We start from the raw sequence: 25,762 nt of genomic DNA on the forward strand, positions 1-25,762 counted from the left end.
GTAAGTTTGGTAAAGATGCAGGGTACAAGATCAATATACGAAAATTTTTAAAAATTTCTATACACTAGCAACAATCAGAAATTGAAGGAAAAATACCATTTAAAGTGGCATAAAAATAAAAATACTTAGGGTAAGTTTGACAAAAGATGTGCAAGACCCATATGCTGAAAAGTACACATTACTGATGAGAGAAATTAAAGAAGTCTTAAATAAATGGAGATGCATAACTTGTTTATAAGGCAGAAGACTCAGTATTATTAAGATATAAATGATCCCCCAATTGATCTATAGATTCAGTGTAGTCCTGATCAAAATCCCAGTAGGCTTTTTTTCCCCCTACAATTCACATGCTGATCCCAAAATTCATATGGAAATTTAAGGGGCCTGGGCATCTGGGTGGCTCAGTCAGTTAAGTATCTGGCTTCAGCTCAGGTCATGATCCCAGGGTCCTGCGACTGAACCCCACATTGGGCTCCCTGCTCAGCGGGCAGCCTGCTTCTCCTTCTCCCTCTGCCCCTCTCCCCCCGCTCATGCTCTCTCTCCCACTCTGCTCTCTCTCTCAAATAGATAAACAAAATCTTTTTAAAAAAGGAAATTTGCGGGGCCTACAATAGCCAATACAATTTTGAAAAACAAGAACAAAGTTGGAGGGTTAACATTACCTGATTTCAGGGCACCTGGGTGGCTCAGTCATTAAGCGTCTGCCTTCGGCTCAGGTCATGATCCCAGGGTCCTGGGATCGAGCCCCACATGGGGCTCCCTGCTCCGCGGGAGGCCTTCTTCTCCCCTCCCACTCCCCCTGCTTGTGTTGCCTCTCTTGCTGTGTCTCTATCAAATAAATAAATAAAAATCTTAAAAAAAAATTACCTGATTTCAAAACTTGTTATAAAGTTACGATAATCATGAGAGTGGGGTAGGACGTCAAGATAGACTATATATAGATCAATGGAACCGAAAGTGGACCCACACATATATGACAACTGATTTTTGCAAAGGCAATTCAAAGGAGAAAGGATAGTCTTTTTAATAAATAAAATTGAAAACACACAGATTCAGTTCAGAAAAATGAACTTCAATCCATACCTTGTACCATACACAAGAAGGAACTCAAGATAAACCAGAGACTGAAATACAAAATCTAACACCCATAAAATGTCTTAAAAAAGTACAGGAGAAGAAAATCTTTGTGACCTTGGATCAGGCTAAGATTTCTTAGATACAACATCAGAAGTATGATCTATAAAGAACAAATGGATAAACTAGAATTTATCAAAATTTAAAACATTAGTTCTTTAAAAGACACTGTTACAAGAGTGGAAAGACAGATGAATTAGGAGGAAATGTCTGCAGAGCATGTACCTATAGGGAATTGTACTCAGTATATACAAAGCACTCCCCAAATGCTACAATAAGACAAATACCCAATAAAAAACAGGCAATGGTTTGAACAGACACTTCATCAAAGATGATGGATGTCAAACAACCCGTGAAAAGATGCTCAGCATCACTCATCATCAGGGAAATGCAAACTAGACCACAATGAGATACCACCCCACGCCCATCATAATGGCGAAAATCCCCACAGCCAACAACACCGAGTATTGGAGAGGATGTAGAACGGCAATCCCCACACGTGGCTGGCAGGCGTATGACATGGTAGAACCACTCTGGAAAACAGTTTGACGTTCACTTTATGCTCACCAGAAAATCCAGCCATTTCTACCCAAGAGAGAAGGCATGTGTCTCTACAAAGATTTGTGCAGCAATGCTCTCAGCAGCCTTATGTGTAATGACCAAAACCTGGAAACGACCTGGCATACTTCCAGGGGTGAATGGAGGTAGCATGGACTACCACTCAGCAATAAAAAGGCACGAACGCACACCGTGACCTGGGTGAGTCTCAGAACACACATGCTTAGTGAGAGAAGCCCACCAACAAAGAAGAGTACATCTGGTATGATGTTAAATGTCTAGAACTCCAGGGAATACAAACCATTCTAGAGCGACAGGATGCAAATCAGCATTTGTCTGGAAGGGGGCCTGGAGGGCACAGAGGAAGAGACGAAAGGCCCAAGGAAACTTCTGGGGGTGATGGCTATGTCCAGTATCTGGACCGTAACAATGACGTCATGGGCATAAACATGTGTCAAAACTTATCAAACTGCACACTCTATAATACTCATAGTTGATTGTATGTGCATACCTCGGTAAAGCCGTTCAAAAAACAAATGTGCAAGAATCTGAGCTCGAAAGCCAGACAAATCACCACATCATCCCTTAGAGGGTGGAGGCCTTAACCTACAAACAGATTCACCCGAGGCCTCCTTTGGTCGCTTCCCCGGAAAATTAGACTCCGTTTACAAAATGGCACATCAAGGAGGCTGCCTTGCAAGGGCAGACCGTTTTGATGAACGTGAGGCTGACGTGGTACCCTCTCTTCATCTCCTCCCACTTAGAACCGAATTGAACACTGACAGACAGGACGGCCACTCCCAGGGCACCCTGTCATGCACAGGAAAAGGAGACCTGAGCTCTGCTTCGCTGTCCCCATCCCACCAGTGAGTGGAGCCTGAGCTGCCCCCTCCACGAACCCGTGTGGCCCCTCGGTGACCGACTTCCTGGACAGAGCTCCCTAGCCATTTGGGCAATGCCCACTTTTGAGGCACGGGTGTACTTGGGGAGAAAACAATACAAAAGAGGTCACCAAAAGAAATCTCCAGTGTTTGGCTCAGGAGGACATCAGACTCTGCCTCCTGACAGCTTCACATTGTGCTTCTGATCTGTGGACAACTCTTGGTTGTCCTTGTGCACAAGGCCTGAGAGCCGGGAGCCCGGGAGGGGAAGCCAGCTGGGGGCCCAGGGTTAAAAATACACGGCAAACCTGCATTTTCTCATTTGTTCACAACAAACATACATTACTTCTACGATAAAATTTTCCCCCAAAGTAAAATTTTGCAAATGAATTTGCAGAGGGGATCGGTGGCAGGCGGGTGATGAAGGCTTGGCTGCGAGGAGCACGTGGACCGAGGGCTGGGGTCAGGAGGGTCCACTGCGCCCCCATGAGGGTGACCACTGGGAAACTGAGCCCATTCCACAGCCCATCCCCGAGGAGACCAGACCAGGTGGGGACACGCACCACACTGGGTTCTGAAGGCCTCACAGTCCAAGAGACATGCACCTGCGTGCCGAGTGGGGGGTTCGGGGGGGAGGGACTGCTTCTCTGGCTGGTGGGAGTTGTTGAGCAATGTTGCCCATGAACACATTCCTGTCCTCTCCTTTCCCTCCTGGCTCCTCTGGCCCCCAGTCCTTCCTTCCCCGCACAGCTGGGGCCGGTGCTTTGGGGGACAAGAGAGATGTCATCGACGACGAGGCTCTAAACAAGCCAAACCCTCCATCCTCTGCCCCCAAGCCTCCCCCCCACCCCCGCAGCGAGCAGGAAGCCCCAGAAACCCCCGGCATTCATTGTCAGCAGCTCCCAATATGTTCAACATGCTCACATCTGTCAAAAACTATTCAGGAAAAAAAAAAGAGAAAGTCTTTATACCTTTTATTCAGCCAATTTTTCCCGAGGCACTGTGGGCTCTCTAAGAAAAGAAGAGAGAGGAGAGAGAATTACAATCAGTGTTGCCACCGCGCATCTCGTTGCTGGCTGCTATTTGCTCGCTGACTAGTCAGGTCTGGAGGAGGAGGGAGCGTTGCCTCCCCGGGAGCCGCGGAGACTGGCCGGAGAAGCCCGTCCACGTCTGCACCTGGAGCGTGGCCGGGAGCCCATGTTCCGTTTAACAAAGACAAAGGAAAACAGGACACCGTGGGCCTGCGGTCCAGATTTTCCTAACGCATCGTCTCTGTCATTGGGATATTCTGTTTTCTCTCTCTCTTCCGTTGGCCCCAAACTCGGAGTGACCCCTTTCTTCTTCTTCTTCCCCACCCCACCTGGTTCCGAGGTTACCCACACATGGAGACTTTGCAGACTATGAATGGCGGCATTTAATCCCAACCTGGGCCCTGCCCCGTCAGTCGGCACGGATTTGTTCCCGCCTCCCAGGGGTCACTCTGTGTGGGGTCACGGCATGTAGATCGATTTTAATATTAGTTAAAGCTTAACATGAAGAAAAGAGGACAGGCTACTGTTGCTTAAAGAGAAGTAAGAGAATTCTAATCTGAAAAACACATGATTTCCTGCCCTTTCCTCCGAGGGCCCTTCAGAGACTAGAAACGAGGGGTGTGTGCGTCTGGGCACGTGTGCATCATGTGCTTTTTTCTGGACTTAAATTTTCCTTATTTATGTTAATAACATTTCAGAACTTTTTTTTAAGATTTTTATTTTTAAGTAATCTCTACGCCGAACGTGGGGCTCGAACTCACAACCCCGAGATCAAGAGTCACATGCTCCACCAACTGAGCCAGCCGGGTGCCCCTAATGTTTCATAATTTTATGTGCACATATTGTGCACATCTTTTTTAATTGTGGCAAAATACTTATAAAATTTACCATTTGAACCATTGTCAAGTGTACAATTCAGTGGCATTAAGTCCAGTCACGTTGCTGTGCAACCACCGTCTGGTTCTAGAACTTTCCATCACCCCAAAAGAAAACTGCACGCTCATTAAGCAGCCCCTCCCCCTTCCCCTCTCCCCACTGTGTGCATGTGTTTTAAACTTATCATAAACAGGATAAAAGCAAGCGAAAAGCCTCTGGAATCCAAAGGCAATCAGAGTGGGCCTCCTTCTTGAGATGGAGAAACAGCGCGGTCATTACTGCCATCAACATCGTCACAAAGAGCAGGTCGCCCGTCATGTGCTTTGCACATTCTACGCACCAGGCCCTTGACAACTATTGCCTCATTCGGCCCTTGTAACCCTAAGGAGCGTGCGCCGACTTCTGTCCCCCTTTTTCAGATGAGAATACGCACGGATCTAAGCAGCAGCACCCCCAGTCGCAGGGACAGCTGGCTCCCTGGCAGGTCCCCGTCACCCCCTAGTGGACAGCACCCTTCTCCGCAGCAAAGGAGCATTTAACTGCGTAGAGCCTGCCCTGCATGCTGTTGGAGTTTGTGCGAATCACAGTGGCTGCATTTCCCAATCTCCCCTCCCTGGCCCCCCCTGCACCCCCCTGCACCCCCTTCACCCCCCGGGCTGCAGCAGAGCGGGCTGTGGGCCGTGGCACGCGGCGATCTTTTACGACGCGGTGGGGAGGCCCTCATTGAGGTGGCCCGCCGCAGCCTGTTTGTTGATCGGCAGTTTCCCTCTCCGGCAAAAGGGCCAGAACAGCTTCTGGCACGTTTCCACGGGCGGCTCACAGAGCGGCTGTGAGGAGGGGCAGATGGGAGGGGAAGGCCCCGCCAGATGAAGAAGGCGCCGTCGCACAATGAGATGGATTGAATCAATCAACTCGCATCAACCGCTGCTTTCAGTTGATTTGGGGGTTTTCTCATTGTTGACTTTTTTCTTGGTTTCTTAAAGTAAGTTTTCCTCCCAATTCAATTCAATTTAGTTCCATTTAATTCAATCCATCCAGCCCTGGTGAGCAAACAGCCCAGAGTGCACAGCTCGGGAGCTGGGTGAGACGAGTCTGCTCCTCGGCCCTTCGGGAGGCTCTATCGAGGCTAGTCTGGGGGTTTGGGGTAGAGCGCTGCTCTGGCCCTGCCCTGCGTCCCTCCCTCCCACTCCCACATCCCCCTCTGTATCCTCTGTTCTCCAGGCTCTGCGCCCAACCTGCAAATCTCCTGCAAGTGCTGGGGACGCTCTGGAATCCCCAGCCAGGCAACAGTGCAGGTCAGAGCTGGTAAGGCATCCCCATCCCTGCCCGCCTGCCCTGATCTCCAGCCACCCCTAACAGCCTTGGAGTTCCCCAAAATGTCCCTCATTGTCACCAGCGTCCTCATTTGGTCAGAGCGAAAATATCTGGTATCAACACCAGTGTTACACCTGCTCGGTCCCTGTCCGGAGACTCAGAGGCTGGGACCCGTGTCCATCTCCAAAGAGCCTCTGTGTTTCCAAAAATCCAGAACCAGAGGGCTATCTGGAGGGCCTGCTGAGCCTAATGCCTCCACAATTCGTGGCCCACGAGGGTCCAGCCTGTTTTCCCAGTGCTTCAGGCCAGGAGATCCCCTGGCCCCTCCTTGTCCTCTGTTGGGGTACAGAATCCCCGGGGTAAAGGAGTTCTCCCCCACACCTCATTCTGTGGAAGGGAAGCAGCTCCCGTTTGGACCCTCTACTGCTGTGGCCCAGCCACACTCCAGGTGTGAGCCAGACAAGGACAGGCTGACCCAGATGGGGCCTGCCTTGCATTTCTGGTATGAACACTGGCGTCCCACCGTCTTCTACTCCATCATGTCTCCGACCCGGCCCCACCACCCGCGCTCGGGGCGAGGGATGGAGAGGGAGCGAGGCGCCTGGGGCCCTGCTGATGACACCCCAGGGTAGGCTCGTGGGTTGGGAAGTACGGAGCCGATTCTCAGCCTCACTGTTAGCAAACACTGCTCTCCGCTGCTCAGCAGGATAATCAATTATGGTGATTTTTGCCTGGCTGATCAGGTTTCTAGAGGGACACAGCTCATTAGGCCAGGGGTGCTGACTTCCCCAAGTGCGCTTGTGGAAAGAGCCTTCACGAAGTCCAAACAGAGCAAGGCGCAATGACTGAGCGCAGAGGGTCTTCACCCAGCCCACCCCCATCGCAACAGCCTCCATGCAAAGTCTGTGGAGCCATGAGAGGGCGGTGACTCAGCTTGGGGGGCCCCGGTGGGCGCGGACTCATGCAGAGGGGGCCTGCTCTCCACCTGCAGGGGTGGGAACTCCCTTGGTCCAGCTCGGCCGCCTCCCACACTTGACCGCACACCCCACGTGCGGCGCCCGGCACGCGGCTGCCCCACAGAGGGGGCAGTGCGTGTTTGCTGAATGAATGAAGGAACCAGACAGTGAGCGTTTGCCTCCAGGGACCTGAACTGCACTACTGTTGAAGAAGGGATTGGGTCCTTCTAAAGTGCTCTTTGCTCCTGGGGATCCCCGTTGTAGATGTGACTCACCCCCCCGCCATGGAGACCCTCTCCCCATCTCCCTGCCTGCTTGCTTCTGCTTTACGCTTGCGCCCACCCGCTCCCAGCACGTGGCTGAACCCATGGCCTCGGTCTAGTCCGCTGAGTGCCGACCCCGCGTGGGCTCTCCTCTGCAAATCTCCTCCTCAACAGCACTTGCTCCTCTCTCGACTCGGCTCCATCCAGATGCCCCAGGGGACCCCGGTGACCCTGCTTCCTTCTATCCATAAAACGTTCTGTCCTCCAGAGATTAAACTGTTGCCCGCCTGTCTGGCCTTCATCATGCCAAGAACACATGTCCATGAGTAAGACCAGTTTTTAGTGTGGATCATGCCAAACAATTTGCCAGAAAACCTCCCCTAAGTTTGTAGCACAGACCCTTCCCTCGTGACGGCTCCCCGCTAGCCGCCGCCGTGGCACCCTGGGTGGGCATGGACTCACCCCGCCGTGGGCAGGAATGGAGAGGGCTGGACAAAGTAGAACAAGTGTTCGTGGCGGGTTGTGACTCCTGTTTGCTGAGGGGCCTCTCTCGTCACCGTCTTGGCTCTGATTTACTGAGCAACTCTGATGTGCCGGACACTGAGGGTGCATGGCAAACCCCACGTCAGTCCCAAGAGGTAGGCGTTATCGTCCCCGATGTCCAGGGGAGAGAAGAGGCCGTCGTCACATGTTCATCCTGCTCTGAGCCTCCGCACTTCCCACGAACGGTATTCAGACAACGCATCCTGTGCACCTTCTCAGCTCCATGGGCAAGAATAAACGAGTGAGCCATGGGTGCGCGGCCCTAGGGCGAAGAGGAAGCCTCTCCTTGCAGTGAGGTCCAGGAGGGCAATGCTTGCAGACGCTCAAGGGGTAGGCACGCGGCCGGAGACCACAGACCCATTTTTGCAGGAGGAGGCTCGGGTGTCTGGGGCAGGGAGAGGGAGTCTTCCTGCGAAGACACAGGGTCCTCATCTGCTGGGCTGCCATAACAAAGCGCCCCAGCCTGGATGGCTTGAACGGGGCTGGAGGCAGAAGGCCCAAGGTCAGGATGCCGGCAGACGGGCGTCCCGGGAAGAGCCCACTTCCTGTCTTCCCACTGACCTCACAGGGTGGGCACAGAGCGAGCTCTCGTGTCTCCTCCTCCAAAGACCTTAATCCCATCACAGACGCCGCCCTCACCACCTCAGCTAAGGCCCCCCAACACCATCACAGTGGGGGTTAGGACGTCGGCCTGGGCATTTGGGGGACACACTCAGTCAGTCCGGGCACCCAGAGGGCCAGCGCCCACGCTGGGCTTTGCTCCGTCTGCGTTTCCCCGAGTTGTGAGCGCCGGCTCTCGGGGACAGTCAAGGCAGATTTTCTTTGGCAGCACCAGGAAGGGCCTTGGGGGCCCCCTGCCCACCCAGGTGGTGGCCCTGCCCCCTGGGGGAGGGGCAGGGCTGCGTTAGGGGACTTGGGGTGGCTGTACGAGGTCTGCCCGCCTGCTGGTGCTCCTGCTGTCTTACCTGGGATTTTGTTAAATGGCCTGTTTTGTGCTCTCTCTCTCTAAGGGGAATTGGAGGTGAAGGGCGCAATTTTATAAATAAAAAATTAACTGTGGGTGGCTTAAACATGACTTTTGATGATGGAGATCATGATGGCACAGCCACTTCAATTTAAAGGTTTTTTTTTTTCCCTTCTGAAAAGAAATTCACCTTTGGAGAGGAGAGAGGAGGGGAGTGGAGGGAGGAGAGAAAGGGGAGGGGAGGCCAGCTAGCTCACGTCTCAGAGGCCTCAAGCCGCTGCGGGAGAGACTGGTAAGTTCTAGCAGGTTCTGGCCATCAGCCTGGCTGCAGGGGCGGCCTTGGGTTCTGGGCACACAGCCCACTCAGGCCTGAGGGAAGGGCCCCCCACCCTCCACTATGGGCCTCCATGGGGGGCAGGGCAGGACTGCATTTGCTCTGTGCTTGGAGCGGCCTAGGAAGCCTGGTGGGGCTCAGGGCCCACCTGCCAGAGTGCCCCACCTAGGTCCCCCCAGGCCCCTCCAGTGGGGACAGGGCACACCCCGGGCTTTACTCGCCTCCTGCCCGCAGGGACAAACCCTGGGCCCTGTCATCATAGCTATGCTGACACTCACCCCGTGCACGTGGGCAAAGGCAGGTAAAGGCCACCTGGCAGATTCGTGAGCCTCTGGCCTCAGCATCTGTGCAAACCCTCCTATCTCTTTGCTCCCCAGGCCCTGCTTTTCTCTGACCTTCTGTGGCCAGCTAGCTCTCCTGGCTGCACTGGGCTTTGTCACGTCCTGATGAAGGCCAGGCCCAACCTGGTGGCCCCTGTGCGGCCTCAGCCCGGAGCTCATGCCATAGAAGAGGCCTGTTGGGGGGGTGGGGTCTGCGGGCACGGTGCCCTCGGGGGGGGGCGTGGGGAAGATGCTTCCGTGAGTTAGCTGAACTCAGCACAGACCTGGGAAGGGAAGTGAGCCCACTGGCTACAGGACAGGTGGCCGTCCGCAGCCAAGGGGCACTGACAGCAGCCAAGGCGTCCCCGGGCACTGCTGAGTATCACCCTCCTGCTCCTGGGTCGGCTGGTGTAGAAACTGAGCCCTGAGGTCCCCAAGGCCGACACCGTCCAGAGGCCCTGCTGTGGACGCGGACATTCCCAGGGCCCCCCAGTCATGGATGGGAGGCAGGGGGGTGGGCCTCTGGTGGGGACCCCTGCTGACCCGTCCAGCGCCGGGTTGTTTCAACACGTCTGCAGAAGCCCACGGGGCCGAAAGGGGCAGACGAGATACCAGGTGTCCTGGTAGGAACGCATGCACTTGTCTGGAAACAGCGTCTTTGCAGATGTAGCTGTTTAAAGGTCACAACGAGGTCGCCCTGGATTAAGGGGGGCCCTAAGTGCAGTGAGCGTGCCTCTAAGAGCCAGGCGGAGGACAGGCGTGGGAAGCAGGGATGCGGCCACAAGCCCAGCAGCGCCTGGGCCACCAGGAGCTGGAAGAGGAAGGAAGGATTCTCCCGTAGGGCCTCCGGGGGGGGCCGCTGACCCCCAGGCCTGTGAGGGAATCACGTTTCCTGGTTTTAAGCCCCCAGTCCGTGTGTGGGGACTTGTCACGGCAGCCCGGGTCGTTCCTCTTGGGGCCTTCTCCGTGTGCCTTACAGCGGCCACGGCACTTGTCCAGTGGCCTAGCAGCACGTCCCTCCCCCTGCGTGACCCTCCGTGACCTGACTCCCACACGCCGACCCCTGGGACGCTCACCTCTCCCACAGGGGTCTTTCCAGTGCTCTCCTCTGTGAGCTGGGCGCCCACGGTGGTGTCGCACGACCGGACCCTGAGAAAAACCTTTCTGTGTGGAGGCCCTCAGGAGAACAGATAGTCCCCCAGCGGGTATTTTGAATCCACTTGGTTTTTGTTTGTTTGAAATTCTTTTTTTTTTTTTTTTTTTTTACTGTGGTAAAATATACATAACAAAATTTATAATTTTAACCATTTAAGTGCACAGTTCAGTTCATTAAGTACATTCTCATTGGCTGTGCATCCATCTGCCTCCAGAACATTGTCATCATCCCAAGCTGAAACTCTGTCCCCATTAAACACGAACTCCCTGTTCTCAGCCCCTGGAAGCCTCTATTCTACCGTCGATCTCTGTGAATCTGACAGCCCCCGGGACCTCTGTAAATGGAGTCACAGGGTCTTTATCTTTTGGGGACTGGCTGATTCCACGGACTGTAAGGTTTTTGAGGCCCGTCCATGTTGTGGCAGGTGTCAGGATGGATGCCCTTCCTTTTTATGGCTGAGTAATGTTCCACTGTGTGTGGATGGACCACAGTTTGTTTATCCATTCATTTGTCGATGAACATTTGGGTTTTAAGCCACGTTTGAGGACGAGAATCATACATTTGCCCATGTTTCCTATTTGGCCGCCTGCAAGTTCAGAAAACCACAGCAAAAACTGTGGCCCAACCTCACTTGTTGAATTTTAAAGCCCCACAGCTGTCTGTTTCTGTTCTATCTTTCCTGGTCTCTGATCTTGACTTTTATCTACTGACACATTTCCATTTTATTTCATGTCATTATGAAAATGGATACAAAACCGTCCATAGCACACAATGGGGATGGAAGCAGCAAGCAATGGAGGTCTCATGTTCTCGTGGTCGTTCTTGATGTCACACCGGGCTGCGCTTCTCCCAAAGAGCGCACCCAACCTCACAGCTGCCCGGTCTCCAAGTCTGTTTACCCATTCAACGATGTCTATCGAGTCCAGGCGGGAGGGGCACAGCGATGCACGAGACGGATGCCGTGCCCGCCCCTGGAGAGTGCGCGGACCGTGGGTCTTGCACACCTTTGGTTGCCTGGTTTCCTGGCCACGGTGGCATGCTGGTGTCTGATTATGCTGAGGAGGCTGTTCTTCTTTCTAATGCAAACCAAAGAGGCAGCAGAGGCCCGGTCTGAGCGGCTCCCCACGGAGCTGGGCATGCACGCCATGTTCTCTTCAACACTCAGCTAAAATGGAGTTCAGCGATGGCCATGTCTGGGCGGCCGTCCAGTCTCCACTTGGCTGCTCTGTCTTGGCTCCTGTCCCTTCTGTTTCTTTAAAAGCTGGCTCTTGAGTACGTTGAGTCAGCCTGGGCTAGGTTCAAAGCCATAGTTGGAAGGTGTCCCCTATGCTAGTCAGTTCTCAAGACCCATCCGACATCCCCTGCAGGTGACCTTTAGAAACCTGAAGACGCACGACCTCTCCGCAGAGAGAGGCAGGTCCGCACGGAGAACGTGGCCCTTTGGCAGAAGTGCTGGGGGGGACGCGTGGGGTTGGCGCTGCCCCGTTGGGTCTGTGAGCGGCGCCAGTGGGGGATGGGAAGGGTGGTGGAGACAGGCCAGGGAACTGAGACAATGCGCGGGGCAGACAGCGCTGTGCAGCTCACAGACGACCGTATGCTGGCTGCTTAGAGGAGGCATGTTTTCTATCAATAATTTAGATATGCCCTTTCTCCTTTGGGAGATGGGCAAAATCTCATTTCCTGAGCAAATCCCCTAAGAAACCAACCTGTTCATTCCTCTAAGATTTTCAGAAATCGGTCTCGATCAACCTACTTAGAAAACAAAAGTAGATAATGGGCTGAGAGTGCTGGGAGCTGGGTGTTAGGAAAGCTGTCTGCAGAGTCCGCGGGCGCCCGAAGGCCCGGGACCCATCCGGGACCACGTCGGGAAGCTCCGTCTGCCTCCTGCACCTCCCCTCGTGGCTTCTGTAATGCGGGGAGATGCAGAGGACAGGGCTGTACCGTTCCAGTTTAACGCAACAACTAGGAAATCACTTGTAGAAATAGAGGAAAGCGACGCAGAGATTTCCATTTTGGGAAAAATTGTGGGATGGGGGACCCGCAGCTTTTTCCAGCAGCCCCCAGGGAAGGGAAGAGCCTGGCTGTGCTGGGTGCTCACAGCAGAGGGCCAGCCTGGCATGCTTGTTAGACCTTCAGAGTACTCAGCCTCCAAGTGCCTCAGTTTACTCTCCTGTAAAGTGGGGGTGAAGATACTACCAGCCCCTTAGTACCCTTGTGAGGATTAAGGGAGAGCAGGCGCCTGGCCCGTTGCTGGGGAGGAGGTGGCCGGCCATCCCCGGACAAGAATGGCAGGACCTGCTCCCTGAGCCTGCAGCCCATCTGGGCTGGGTTTCCCCCAACAGGAAGGAAAGGGTGCAGCTGTTCCATGCCCCCAGTCCCGGGGCACAGGGGAGGGAGGGAAGTTGGCAACAAACTCCAAGGAGGCTCCCGAACCTCCTGGCCCCAGAGTGTTGAAGAGGCCGGCAGCTCCTCACACCCTGGGAGGGTGGGGGTTTGGAGACTTGGGTGGGCTTCATTTGCTCCAAGGTGCCCCTCTGTCGGGAAGGAGAACCAAACCCAAATGAGCGCAGCACCACCTGCGTGAGCTAAGCTGTGCTCCCCAAACTAGCGGGTTTACCCGGGAGGTGACAGGTGTAAAGTAAAGACGAGTGGTTTTCATTTATCGAGTCTGTGCTGTGTTCCTGTGGTTTAGGACGCACTCGGTGCAAATCATCCCAAACCGCCCCCCAGGGCTGCCAGACGGGTGTCTTTGTCCCTGAGCGCATGGGGGAAGCTGGGGCTTCTCTGGGTGGCCACACTGGCAGTGGCTGGTGGCCTCGGGTGGTAGGGGTGTCACTGTCACTTTCTCTGGGGGATGAGGCTAGAAAAGGCTGGTGGGTGTTGACTGTGAGCTGGGACCTGCCCCCGCAGGGCCACGGCAAGGCCCCTTCCCCTGGAATAGCAACATCACCTGCCTCCTCCCTCTTCCTGCAGCTGACCAAGGATTCCCGAGACCCCTGAGCCCTGCAGACCCACTTCTGGAACTGCCACTGAGCCTGGACGCCCGGCAGTCACAGCCACCTGCGTGTGCACCAGCAGCCAAGATGTGCTTGGGTGTCCGATGCCCCCGTTGGTGCTGGGGCTGCGAGTTTATACGGGGAGGTGCTGTGAAGAAGGCAGAGCCCCCTCTTAACTGACCTCACTGTCCAGCTCGTCCTGGGCTGTTCTCCAACCCTATGCATAACCAGGCCTTTTATCTTCTGTGTCTTGATGCTTTGCCTTCGGGGCCTACCTGACCCTGGAGGGGTCTGGCTAATTCCTAAAGAGAGCAGACCACTAGCCAAGGAGTGTGCCTTGAATACGCAAACCAACACCCAGAGCCTCTATGCCCTGGGGAACGCTTTCCCCCTGCCCTCATCACCCCAGGGCCAGTCCAGACGAGACAGTCCTCCTGTTCCAGAGCCCGCTGCAATTACTCAACTAGACAGTCCTATGCCTGCCTGCCTGCCTGCCCCCCACCCCGGTCCTTCCCATGGAAACCACAGTGAAGGCTCTTGCCCACACTTTCCTGCTCCCTCTGCCTCCTGACCGACCCTGGTGCTTCCCCAGGAGGGGCACCTCCTGCTCCCGGGGAACAGTGAGCATAGAAAAATTCTGTCCTGATCATCACTCCTGTGTCTGTGTGTCTTACCGTGCCCAATTAGACAAATCCTGGGTCCCTTTAAAGCACCTGCTGGCCTCCCCCTCGGGATCTCGGCTCTTGCAGGGGTGAAGCTGAGTGCTTCCCCAGGGGGCGAGGAGAGAGTTAGGGCACCGCCCGGCTTAGAGACTGCCTCCCCCAACGGCCGCTGCCACCTCAAAAAGTCCTGTTCAGTGACTCCCTTTTGGGATGAACACATCTCCGCTCGCCTTACCAATTCTGGAGTCTTCTGCTGGAAGTGGTCTCAGAAGTGGAGAGTGAACATGGCCTCCTATTACCCACGTCCTGGCGAGCATCTGCCTGCGACTGACCCACACTGACAAGCGGCTAATTTGCAGATTGTGCCCTGTATCGACAGTTCTGTTTATTTAATAATAGATAGTGGCTGTCCTCTGCTCACGCCCAAAGTCTTTGCAGAGACAGGAAACATGATAAATTGTGAACGTGTTTATGCTGACATTCCCGAGGCCCTGAGGCTCATGGTCAGGACTTTCAATAATAATTACAAAAATGACTTTTGTTAGGGGAGGGGCCCCTGATGAGGACAAGGTGTGGGCAGACCGTCTTCCGTGGTTGGTCTACCCTGGACGAATATGCACTTTGACAGACAGACAGACATGCTGGGGTGAGGTTCACAGCCCTGCCTGACCTGGAGGACATCTGATTTACAAACACACTAGAGTGGAGCTGAGGTTCACAGGGAGGATGCCTGGCAAGGCTTGTTGGACAGCCGCCCCCTTCCCTGGCTCTCCATGTCCCCCAGCTGCTGGCTCAGCCTCTCGAGTGAGCGAGCGGCGCCTCCGGGCTGCCCGCCCTTTGCCCCTTCCTTTCCAAGCAACACATGCCCTTCATGTTTTCCGCGCCCTGGCTCCACCCTCCACGGACTCCTGCATGGAAGTTTCCAGCCCAACTGATGCAGATCCAGCACCCCAGGCTCAGAGACTTGCTCTCTCTGCTCCTCCCTGGTGTCCTCCCCAAATTGCCCCCCTAGCTTCTACCCACCCTCCCTCCATGCACCTCTGCACCAACCTTCTGTGAGTCTGGCCTCAACGCTGCGTCACAAACCCAACCACACTGGATACCTTGGCAGCCGCCCGCTGGCTCAGGAAGGTCAGGAGGGCCCAGACCCTTCACCGGGGGCAGCTCACACCGGGTGCCAACCTGCCTTGTAGCCCCACATGCCCCAGCTTCCCTCTCACGGCTTTGCCCTTGGGCCAAGTAGAGCTTCTTGTGGTTCACTGATAAACTCATTCATGCTTCTGGATCTTTCCTTTCCCTGCTGGAAAAGGCCTACCCCTTTCTCTCCACTGACAAACTCATTCAACAGAATTATCAGGTGGCCTTGGTCAGCCTTGTCTTTCTCAGCAGGACGTGGGCCTGTTGACTGGACCCTCCCTCCTCCCTGAGCAGCCCGTCTTGCACGGGACACCCACACCCGGTCCCCCTCCTGCCACTCCAGCCTTTCCTAACCCATCCCCTTTGCAGCTTCAGCCTCCTCCAGTGGGTGACGGAATATCCTGGCTCCCATGGGCTCAGTCCTGCCCCTTCTGTTCTTACCCTGTGCCGTGGCCCCATGCCACTCCGTCCGCACTCTGGCCGTGCCCCCACCTGTGTGCTAGGGAGGCCTGATGGGGCACCTCCAGCCACAGTCCCCCAGGGTCAGGCGAGCTCAAAGTGCACCTGTGCTGGAGTGTCTCCCAGACTTCTCCAGCCCGACATGCCCAAGGCTCCGGGCCCTCCCAGAAAGCTGGGCCTCTGTCAGTGTTCCCATTTCGGTACAGGGAGCTCTCACCCATCCAAGTGGGCAAGTCCTCATGCCCATCATGCAGCCCATCACTGATTCTGTCAGTTTGACCTCTAGAGCACATCTGCAGTTCACCTACTTCTCTCCACCTCGTGCCACCTCCCATCTCCCCAGCTCGGGCACACACTTCCCACCTGGACTGAGTGGGAAGTGGACAAGTGGTCTCCTACGCCCACTCAGGCTCCCACCAGTCTGCTCTCCACTTAACAGCCAGGGAGACATTTTCATGATGCGAATCGGATCATGCTCCCTCCTTCCCATTAACACACTTCCATTGCTGCTTGGAGAGGCTCGGCCTGGCATACAAGGTCCCGTGTGCTCCAGCCCTGCAGCTGCTCCTGTCCCCCTTCCCATGTGGGCTCCAGCCACAGGGACTCTGCACCTGCCCTTCCTTCTGCCTGAGCACTGTCCCCCTCCAGGCAGCGGTCCACCCTCTGGCCTCGGGCTAACCCCCCATGGGACCACGCAGGATTGCTTCTACTTTCAAAGCATCATGGACCCAGCCCTTTGGCCCTCTGTGCTTCTTGCCCCCCCTTCTCCCTAGTTAGGGTATCTTCACCCCACTCCTTAATCCCAGGGCATTGTCTGATCTTAGGCAACGTAAGATGAGAACACAGCTGCACGAAGCTATCACCAGATCCTCAGGCCCCGTGAACTGGAGAGATGCCCCAGGTTCGCATGCATTTTGGGGGAGGCTGTGTTTGCAGTAGGGGAAGGGGGAGCCCTGTGGTCAGAGAACAATGCTCCCCCGCCCTCCCCAATGTCCACGTCCTAGCCCCTGGGGCCTATATCCATGTCAGGTTACAAAGGAGGATTATGGTAGCAGATGAAGTTAAGTTTGCTAATCAGCTGACCTTAGAATAGGAGGGTTATCTTGGGTTATCCAGTGGACCCAGTGTAATCACGGGGTCCTCAAATGTGGAAGAGGGAGGCAGGTTCAGAGCGAGGAGGTTCAGTGTGGGAAAGACCCGGCTGCTGCAGGCTTTGACGGAGGAGGGATGCGGTGCCTCCGGAGATGGAAAAGGCCAGCAGGCAGACTCTCCCCAGAGCCTCCAGAAGGAGCCCCGTGACACCTGGACTTGAGTCCCGTGAGACCCGCTCAGACTTCTGACCTCTGGAACCATGAGCCAACACATCTGTGTTGCTTTAAGTCACCACATTTGTTACAGCAGGAACCGGAAACTAATATGCTCTTCTTAGGGGAAAGGCCCCAGAAGCACATGATCCCGGCTCTGTTTACCGTTTCCAGCCAATCTCTCTGTTGGTCTGTCTGTCTGTCTTCCCTCTCCCTTCTGGCCTTTACAAGCTTTACCGCTTACAGAGAAGGGGACATGCATCCGACCTCCCCGGCTGAGCAACCTGGCACAAGAGGAACAGATTCACCACGGGGAACTGAAGGTCTCAAAACCTCACGGCCCCCAGCCCCCTCCTCAGGGCTCCTCCCTCACACAGAGGAGGAGGGTTTTCTAAATCCCCTTCCTGGGGCACCACCCTGAGCCTTCTCCCACGTCTGTGGCACACTCTCGGAGCCCAGAGCTCTGCAAAGTTGATGGAGAGCAAAGTTGCTCTCCATCCTGCTTCTCTGGATGGAGCCCCAGGCTGCTGACCCCACCGTGGGGGTGCCACTTGGGAGGGGTGCAAGGAAACCTGACACCAGGAGCCTGGGCCAGCCCTAGTAGCACCTGGCAGATACCTCGGAGGAGGGGAGGACATCCTGGAGGAGGGGAGGACATCTGGTCTCCTCCTGACCTCCTCCCGGCCTCTCCCAAAGAAGGGGTACACCCAGCAGGGCCCCCTCCTCCTCCCCTAATTACCCTCCTCCCCCTCCCCCACCCCAGACAAAGCCAGGGGGAAGACACAGATTAATTCAACTTTTAATTACATTCACTTAAAAGATTATCCAACTGAGGTTAAAAAAAGAAGTCTGCCTCCCAGATGAAAAAAGCCCTCTCTTTATTTATATCCAGAATATACAGAACCAGAAACGAATATTTCTTTATGGGCCATTTAGGATTTAATGTTTAATTTATAGCCACTTTTTCTGGCGGGTTGTCCAGGCACAATGTCAACATTTTTAATTAATTGAAAAAAAATTTCTTTTTATCACAAGGAAAGATACGTATTTGAAAAGCCACATTTGGACCAGTTAGCAACGGCCCCGGTTCGCTGCTCTGGGATTTCAGACCATAGGCTGGGCAGTTTGTGTCCAGCTGGTGAGGCAGCTGCTGGAGCCCAGCAGCGTGGCCGGGCACAGGAGGCTCCAGGCTGTTTGTTGAGCACCTACTGTGTGCCAGGCCCTGTCCCGGAAGGTTTACAAATGCATACATCTTTAATTGTCCCAGCTATCGCAGATGGTGGGGGGCAGGGAGAGGGAGGGACGGGCTTATCGTCAGCCAAGCTCAGAGAGGTTGAACACCCTGCATGAGGAGCCCACTTGTGGATCAACTTGAATTCCCAAACCCAAGCTCTTTCCTTTCTCCCCACAGCCCGCTGAGCCCAGGCTCGGGAAGGAGCCTTCTGCCCAGCTGGTGTCAGGACTTCTGAGTCATCAATGGCTAAAGGAAGTGGTCCAGATAGTTGGGCTAGGGCATGCAGCTGTGCAAGGAAGACCAGTTTACTGTTTGGTCCCTAGCACCCAGGCCGGGAGGCTGCGGGTCCCTAGCACCTAGGCCAGGAGGCTCCTAGAAGTCACTGGGTGAGGCTGAAGTTCAGGAGGGTGTGACATTCCAGAACGGGCTCAGGTGTCCTGATGTCAGAGAGCAGGGGCCCTGCGGTCTGGAGGAGGCCAGCGGCTACCCAGGACTGATCCCTCGTGGTTCACAGCCCTGCCCGTTGGTGGTGGCAGGTGAGGAGCGTCACTCGATCCCCGGGCACTCTGCCAAAGCAGTCCCCACCCAGAGGAGGCCCTGCCCAGCCAGGGGCGGACACAGATGCCAGGGCGAGTGACACTCGGGCATGCCAGCATCTGTCCTGCTACAGCTGTTTGAGGACGTGACCTCTCAGGGGCACAGTCCCTGTCCCCCCATCCTGCACTCCAGAGCGCTGTCCCCAGCAGCTGTACTCAGGGGCAAGGCCATGTTAATTTGAACCGAGGATGAAAACAACAGGCAGCCAGGAGCCAAGGCCGGCATAAGCCAGCAGCTTTAATGGGGTGCTCTGTCTTCCCCTGGCGGTTGCATCTCCTGGGGACGACTCGGGAAGATGCCGAGTCAGCACCGGGACGGGCGGGGGCCACAGCAGCTCAGCAGCCAGCACTTGGCTTGGCCTCTGGGTCTGGGAGTTTCCATCCTGGGGGCACCACAGTGTCCCTGCATTTCTCCCTGCCCCGTCCCACTCCTCCCCAGAGAGCCCGGGATGGGAAGACCCTCTGTGCATCCTGGGGACAGGGGTGTGCTGGAGTTGGCCCCGGGGTCCAACCAAGCTCGACACGTTCGTCCCGTTGGGGGCCAGGGCTCCCGCACCCTCTGCCTGCTGGAGCCAAGGATGAGCTCAGCTGCCCTCCAGCCATTGCCCTGGGCTCTTCCAACCTGGGGGGGCTGGGGCCCTGCCACCCCAAAAACTCCTGGTCACAGTCTCTTTAGGAAGCTACCTGCCACCGCATGAACTTCCATGGTCCAGAGGAAGGGGGTTTGCTGATGGACCAGCAATGGGGGTCCATTTTAACCCACCCTGCCCCTCCAAGGAGTGCCCCCCACCTTCCTCCACCTTCATTAGCTGTTGAGGTCAGAGACGTATTAGCTCTGCCCTTCCCTGCAGGGAGGCGGGCACTCTTGTCTCTGGAGCTTCTATTCCCATAAACCGACCCTTCATTTCTCATGTGAATCCACTTTAATTACAAAGCTAAATAATGAGAAGGAAATATTAAAATTAAAAAAAAAATCCCTACACAGAGCAAGTTTGCTTGTGCCGGCCACCAGCTCCCAGAGCCAAGGCCCAGAGTGAGGATGGCACCACGCCACTCACTAAAAGCATGAGTGTCACTAAATCAATAATTCATTTACTTTAATGAGATAAGTACTTTGAAAACTAATTGCAAACCTGCTCCATTTACTCCGACCCCTTATAGCCCTTAATGTAAATCGCAGAACCATTGCTGTGGGAAGGAGAAAGTCTTTAGGTGGAAGACACCATGTCATCTCCCCTCTCCTCCTAAGACAGAGAAAGAAGTTCCTGGGGGGGTGGTGGGAAGAAATGTGGGAACCAATGGCTCCGTCCCTCCACCTGCCCAGTGCCACACCTCCAGCCTGAGGGGTGATTTGCGTCCTTCCACTGTGAGAGGGGGTCATCAGGAAACCAAAACACAGCAACACCCCACGACGCTGGGAAGTGACTGTCCTGGGGCCTCCGGAGATGCTGATGGTCCACTGTGAGCCCTCAGCCCTTGGGAGCTGCACACAGCTTCTCCCTGGAGCCCCGAGCCTCAGGAGAAGCGTCCAGTTCCAGAGAAACCCATGCAGGGTGTCATGTTCAGCTCACCCGTGGCAAGTGAAATCCTAAAGGTCCCCAGTGCGGCCGCCCCAGCCTGCAAACCAGGGCCCAGAAAGGCGCTCCAGCTAGCAAGGGCTCCAGCTAGCTGGGGCAGTGGAATCAGGCAGGGCAGCCAGGGCCGAGCTGCACGCACCCCCAGCAGAGCCCGCTGGTTCATCATCAGCCGAGGGGTTGGCTGAAGAGCCAGAGAACCCCTGGGGTCAGGGAAAGGGACCCGAGTTCTCCTCACTGTCCCTGGCCATTGTTTTGGGCAAAGAAAAGCGAGGAGGGCACACTTCTCAGCTTCTCACACTGAAGAGTTCTGAATCCTCTTTTTTCTCTCTGTTTTCTCGTCTTACTGAAAATAGATTCCAGTTCCTTAACGTTAAGTCCAAGATGGCTTCTTGACGTTTTCAGGGAGAACCCATACCATTTGGAGATTACGCAGAAGAACCTCCGTTTGCTTGGTGGCTTGGCGCCGGGCTGGTCTGGCTCTCAGAGCCGACCTGGTGCGGGGAGCGCTGCACCTGCAGGCAAAGGCGAAGCCCAGGGAGCGGCCTGCAGTGCACTCCCTCCGTGAGGGAGACCCCGAAATCGGACCCTGAGCCTCACAGCCCACTCATCCCTCCTGTACTGAGGCGAGAGCAGGGGGAAGACTCTGCCTCACGCAAAAAAAGCCAGGTGGGTAGCCATGGACCGCCGTCAGCGCTGCCGTTACGAGTGTGCGAGGCCAGCCCTGGCTCACGGGCTCTGGGGCGGGGGAGGGCGGGGCTCCAGGTGCTTCTCAGGTGTACGGAGCAAGAGCCGGGTAGACCCTTCGAGGGGTGGCGCCCCGGAGCTGTGGGAGACGATACCGGACTCCCGCCTGGATTACCTTGAACTTGATCAGACCATCTCAGCCTCCCTGGGAGGCAGGGGAGCGGCCGCGCCGTCCCAGCAGATGTGCCCCAAAGACCCATGTTCCCGGCTCTGCGCTCGAGGGAGGGCAGCTCTTTCTGCGGCCACAGCTGGCTTTGCAGTTCTACCTCCAAGACTAGCTCAGAACCAGAAATGTCAAAATTCTCTTTCCTGAAGCGTGTACGGGAGTGGAGAGAGCAGGGCGGCCGTGTGCGCCAAATGCCGTTTTTCTGTGGTTGCACTTCCCTCTCCCCTGAGACACCAACCTGATACCCAGAGTGAGCTGAAGACACGGCCTGGCATCTTCAGACTCTACCCCAGGGGCTGTGCTCTCTTTGGGTTGAGGACAGTGCGGGATGGGGTGGGCACAGCGCCCTTCCTGAGTGGAGTCGGCCGGGCAGGACCTGCTACAGTATGGAGGGAGGGTGTTCTGGGTCCCCAGCCCCCTGGGTCGAGAGCACCTGCCCGAAAACACGGCGGCATATGGGAAAGGTATCAGCAGGGGAGGGGCCGTCACCTAGAAAGAGGTTCTCCTGTTCTGAGAAGCAGACGGTTTGCAAATTAAGTCTCATCTGGGAGGCGATTCATGGAGGAAGGGGAAGAGCAGAACTTTTACGAGCTGGTGGGGGAGAGAGGCTGCTTTGCAACCTGGAGGGGAATGCTCAGCTGCCACGGGGGCAGGGGGCTGAAAGCAGGTAGAGCAGGGACATGCTAGACGTTTCCCTGTGCTGGACTGGCGATCCTGTGCTCCCAGGAGCCGAGGAGAGGCCAGGGCCCAGGTGCAGCCCCCCCCCAGGGCCCAGGGACTGCTCTGACCACACAGGTCCGGAGTGGCCCCCTGGACACGTGATCCCAAGTCCGGACAATCTGTGCACTCTGGCAACAGGGCATTTATTAAGAACCCACTCTGCCGGCTCCACACACATCAGTCTGGGCCTTCCAGGGCCCTTCTGGCAGCCTGCCAACTCTGCAGGTGCAGTGGCCCTGAGCTGGGGCCAAAGGTCAACGGGGCAGGTGGCCTGAGTGGCCACAGGCTCTGGGAGGGGAGAGCAAACCTTCCAAAGGGCCCTGGGGCCTGGGGCCGACTCACAGGGGCTTTGGCTGATAGCTGCCAGCTCTAAGGGGCTCATTAGCGGGAGGAAGGCCACCAGGCTGCACTCGTAGCTGCTGGAGTGGTGAGGGGGCCAGTGGGGTTGCCCCGACCTCAACCCGCTGGCTGTATGGTGAGTGTCAGAGGCTGGGAAATGAGCAAGCAGGTGCAGCAGGCCCATCGCCCATCATGCCCCTGCCGGTGCCCTAGGGGCGGGGGTGGGGGTGCCTTCCGAAAGCCAACCCTGGGCCTGAGAGCAGGGTATCCACTGGGTCTGCGTTCTGGATGGGGCTCCAGAGCAAGAACCAGAAAAGGGGGGCTTGAATCAAGGCCCTGCCACATCGGGCTGCAAGGCCCCGAGCAAACCCTCTAGCCTCCCTCACCAGTTTGCCACCCGCACATCGGGGCCCAGAGCAGCCCCCTGAACTCAGTGCCGATCCAAGCGCTTTCCCGAGTCGGTTCTTGAGTCACCCTCCGGGAGCCCCTAAGAGGCGGGTCCGAGCATCACCCCCATTTCACAGATGAGGAAACTGAGTATGAGGTGGGGGATGGGTGCCTGGACTCTGAGCCCCTTCCTGCCATCACCTTCTGGGAGATGTGGAGCCCTCTGAGGGGGCAGAACTCCATGGGAACCCCTCCTTGCCGTGTCTCGCTGATGTGTGCAGAGCCCCCACCTACCCCACCAAGGCCTTGCCCAATCTACCCGCCACCTTGTTTAGTTACCAGATAAGGATGTGCAGGGGTGACAGTCAGGGTGTGAACCCCCTTTGTCCGGCCTGAATGCCCCTCACTCCTCCCGACCCACTGCCCAGAGTCGGTCCTGGGGGGTCCCGCTGCTCTGCTGAAGCTCAGCTTCTTAAAGGGGGGGCCCTCCCTACAAAGTGGGTCCAAAGTGCCCGGTGTCCCACACTCCCCACAGTAGATCTGGCGCAGACCTCAGCTCCCACATGCCCTGTACCCCTTGTGGAACCCCCACACGGGGCCCTGCTCTTCCCTCAGCCCCTCAGAGCTAGGACCCCTGGGAGGGAAGAATGTGGGCCCACGGTGGGTGCTAAACAGAATCAGAGGTGCCCAGAGGCCGCTTCTAAGAGTGAGAGGTCAGCTGGTGGTCAGACCTGAGACCCTGACTCTGAAGGGACCACTGCCTGCCAAGGCCAAAGCTAGCACCCCAAGGGCCAGTCCTCTGCCCAGAGAGGCTTGGTCACATCGGGCCTATGGTGGAAGATGCAGCCGAGCTGGAGCCAGCTTGCTGTCATCTGGGCCTGAGGGATGTCCAATGCCCTGACCACCAGGAAGAGGAGAAATGGCCAGCGGGGTAGCCATCAAGTAGAGAAAACCAGGATGTGAGATTTTCAGTCTGCATCATAGATTCATGCTCAGAATAAACCTTAAAGTCCATCCCCAGCTCTGAAGCCCCACCTGCTCTGGTCTCTTCACCCCCAGACCTCACCACCCTCCTGCTCTTTCCACAGGCAGCACTGGCCTTCTTACTGACTGTGGAGCTCTCCGGGCACACCCTACCCCAGGGCCTTTGCACCTGCTCCTGCTTGGCCCCTGCCTTGCCCCTGTCCCAGCCAAACCCCACTTCCCCGAGGTCTTTGCAATACGTTTTCTCACCTGGATTAAAATCACAATTCACCCCCATACACACACACACACACACACACACACACACACACACACACACACCTCCCATCCCCACTCCGTGGCTCTTAGCTCCTACAGGCGCAATGCAGCTTGCTTATTTGTATATTCTGTTGATTGTCCATCCCCCCCACACCCCAGCGCAATGTAAGCTCCATGAGAGACTTTTATCAGTTTTGTCCACTGATGTGGACACTTACGTGTCTCTAGAGTCCAAGACCGGGCCTGGTTCAAAGCCAACACGCCATAAATACGTTTGAGTAAATGAAGGAGGAAGCATGAGCACCCATGAAATAATATGCACAGAATTCCTCCCTCTCCCCACCACTCCCAAGCCCCTGCCCCACAGCAGAGTGATGTTAGAAAGAGAAGAGAGCAAAGTGAGGAGGGACCCCGAAGCCAGAAGTCGTTGGTGGAGAGATGCCTACCAGATTCCAGAGTCCTCCAGGACTGCGCTCGTCAAGCTGTTGTGTGAGCACGAGTCTCCTAGGAATTTCCTAAAACGGAGATTCGACTCAGCAGCTCTGGGGTGGGGGCAGGGGAGCCGAGTGGCTGCATTTCTCACAAGGTCCCCAGTGAGGCCCAGGCCCCAGGTGATGCAGACGCGGCTGGAGACGGGGCCACACTGAGTCTGGCTCAGACACCACTTGGGCGGAGAGTAGAATTCTGTTCTGTTCTAAACTGTTTTATTTTATCCGCTCTCCACAGCAACCACGGTCAAGGGATCAAGCTGGGCTCAAAGCCTGCAGTCCCCCAGGCTTCCTTGCTCAGGCAGAGGTCCCCAGAGTGGCTTCCCCTCCTAGTCTCCCCGAGGCAGCCCTCCTCTTGGTTTCTGATGGAGTCTGGAAAGTGGTGGGGGAGGAGGGTTGAAGGTATAAGAACACCTGTCGTGTTTACACAGTATCTCTGGGGATTCCGGGCCATTCACAGTACTCACACTTTGAGTGACTCTGAAATTCTTTTGTCTGCCTGGGCTGCATTCTTAACCAAAATAACTACTTTGGAAGGGCTCCTCCTGGGTCATGGCTTTGTAAGAATTGCAAATTACGTGGTGAAGCCACGGCCAAGTCAGGCCAGGGATGCGGGAACTCTGAGCCTCAGTCCCGCCCCAGAGGCTCCCCAAGATCTGAGTCTGCTGAGCTCCCACAGTGGCTGCAGGTGGGACCCCGGAGAGGAAGGGCGCCCATGGCTGGCCCCATGTGCAGACGAGGGGGGACAGAGCCCCTGCTCTCGGTTGCCTGCTGCAGGGCGTACGAGCCCTTGTCCCTTTCTCTCTGAATTCTACCTCGGCTGTTCTCTGAAGGAAAATCAATGGGAAGATCTCAATTAATCACACAGGGGCAAACTGATTAGGGTCCTAAATTAGGTCAGTGCCGCTGTCTGCTCAGAGGGTAGGACCCCTTAATCATGGTTTCATTCTTGCGAGGTGGACCACAGGCGGAGTGGAAAGAGCTTCGGGCAGTCTCCGTGGGCTTATCGGGGGGGCTACGGACAGCAGCGCCCCCCAGGCGGCATCAGAACTGCAGGTATCTGTCCAGGCCCACTCTCGCCGCAAAGCGCTGGAACGTATCCCTGCCTGGGGCACGAGAGAGGCCAGGCCGTGACTGCTTTAATAGAATCACCCCTCTCCTTCCCACTCGATGGGCTGGGCGGATGAGTTCGGCAGGTAAGGCTGGTATCGGTAAGCATCGCCACCACCCCCAAGAACTTGCCCTTGGTTGTTCCAGACAGCCGCCACTTGGCTGAGCGGGCTCGGGGCCTTCAGCGCAGGTAGGGTAACACACCCAGGGTCAGTGAGGCATTCCAGAATCCCCAGGGCTCTGAGACGCTCAGTGAGGTCCCTGCCTCTCG

The 25,762-nt window shown here is 56.0% G+C and overlaps 1 protein-coding gene across 3 annotated transcripts in view; it reads right to left on the reverse strand.

Annotated features, from left to right (window-relative positions):
- RBFOX3 (RNA binding fox-1 homolog 3) overlaps positions 1–25,762 on the reverse strand; it is a 409,848-nt gene that overhangs the window by 120,650 nt on the left and 263,436 nt on the right. For 2 of the 3 annotated variants that reach the window (XM_078066220.1, XM_078066221.1), the window contains exon 4: positions 3,545–3,584. The exons of the other annotated variant lie outside the window; for it this stretch is intronic. The gene's annotated coding sequence lies outside the window, so the exon portion shown is untranslated. The remainder of the gene's footprint in view (positions 1–3,544; positions 3,585–25,762) is intronic. 3 annotated transcript variants of the gene reach the window in all.

Source organism: Halichoerus grypus, chromosome 2 (genome assembly GCF_964656455.1).
Source record: "Halichoerus grypus chromosome 2, mHalGry1.hap1.1, whole genome shotgun sequence".
NCBI classification, from domain to species: Eukaryota; Metazoa; Chordata; class Mammalia; order Carnivora; family Phocidae; genus Halichoerus; species Halichoerus grypus.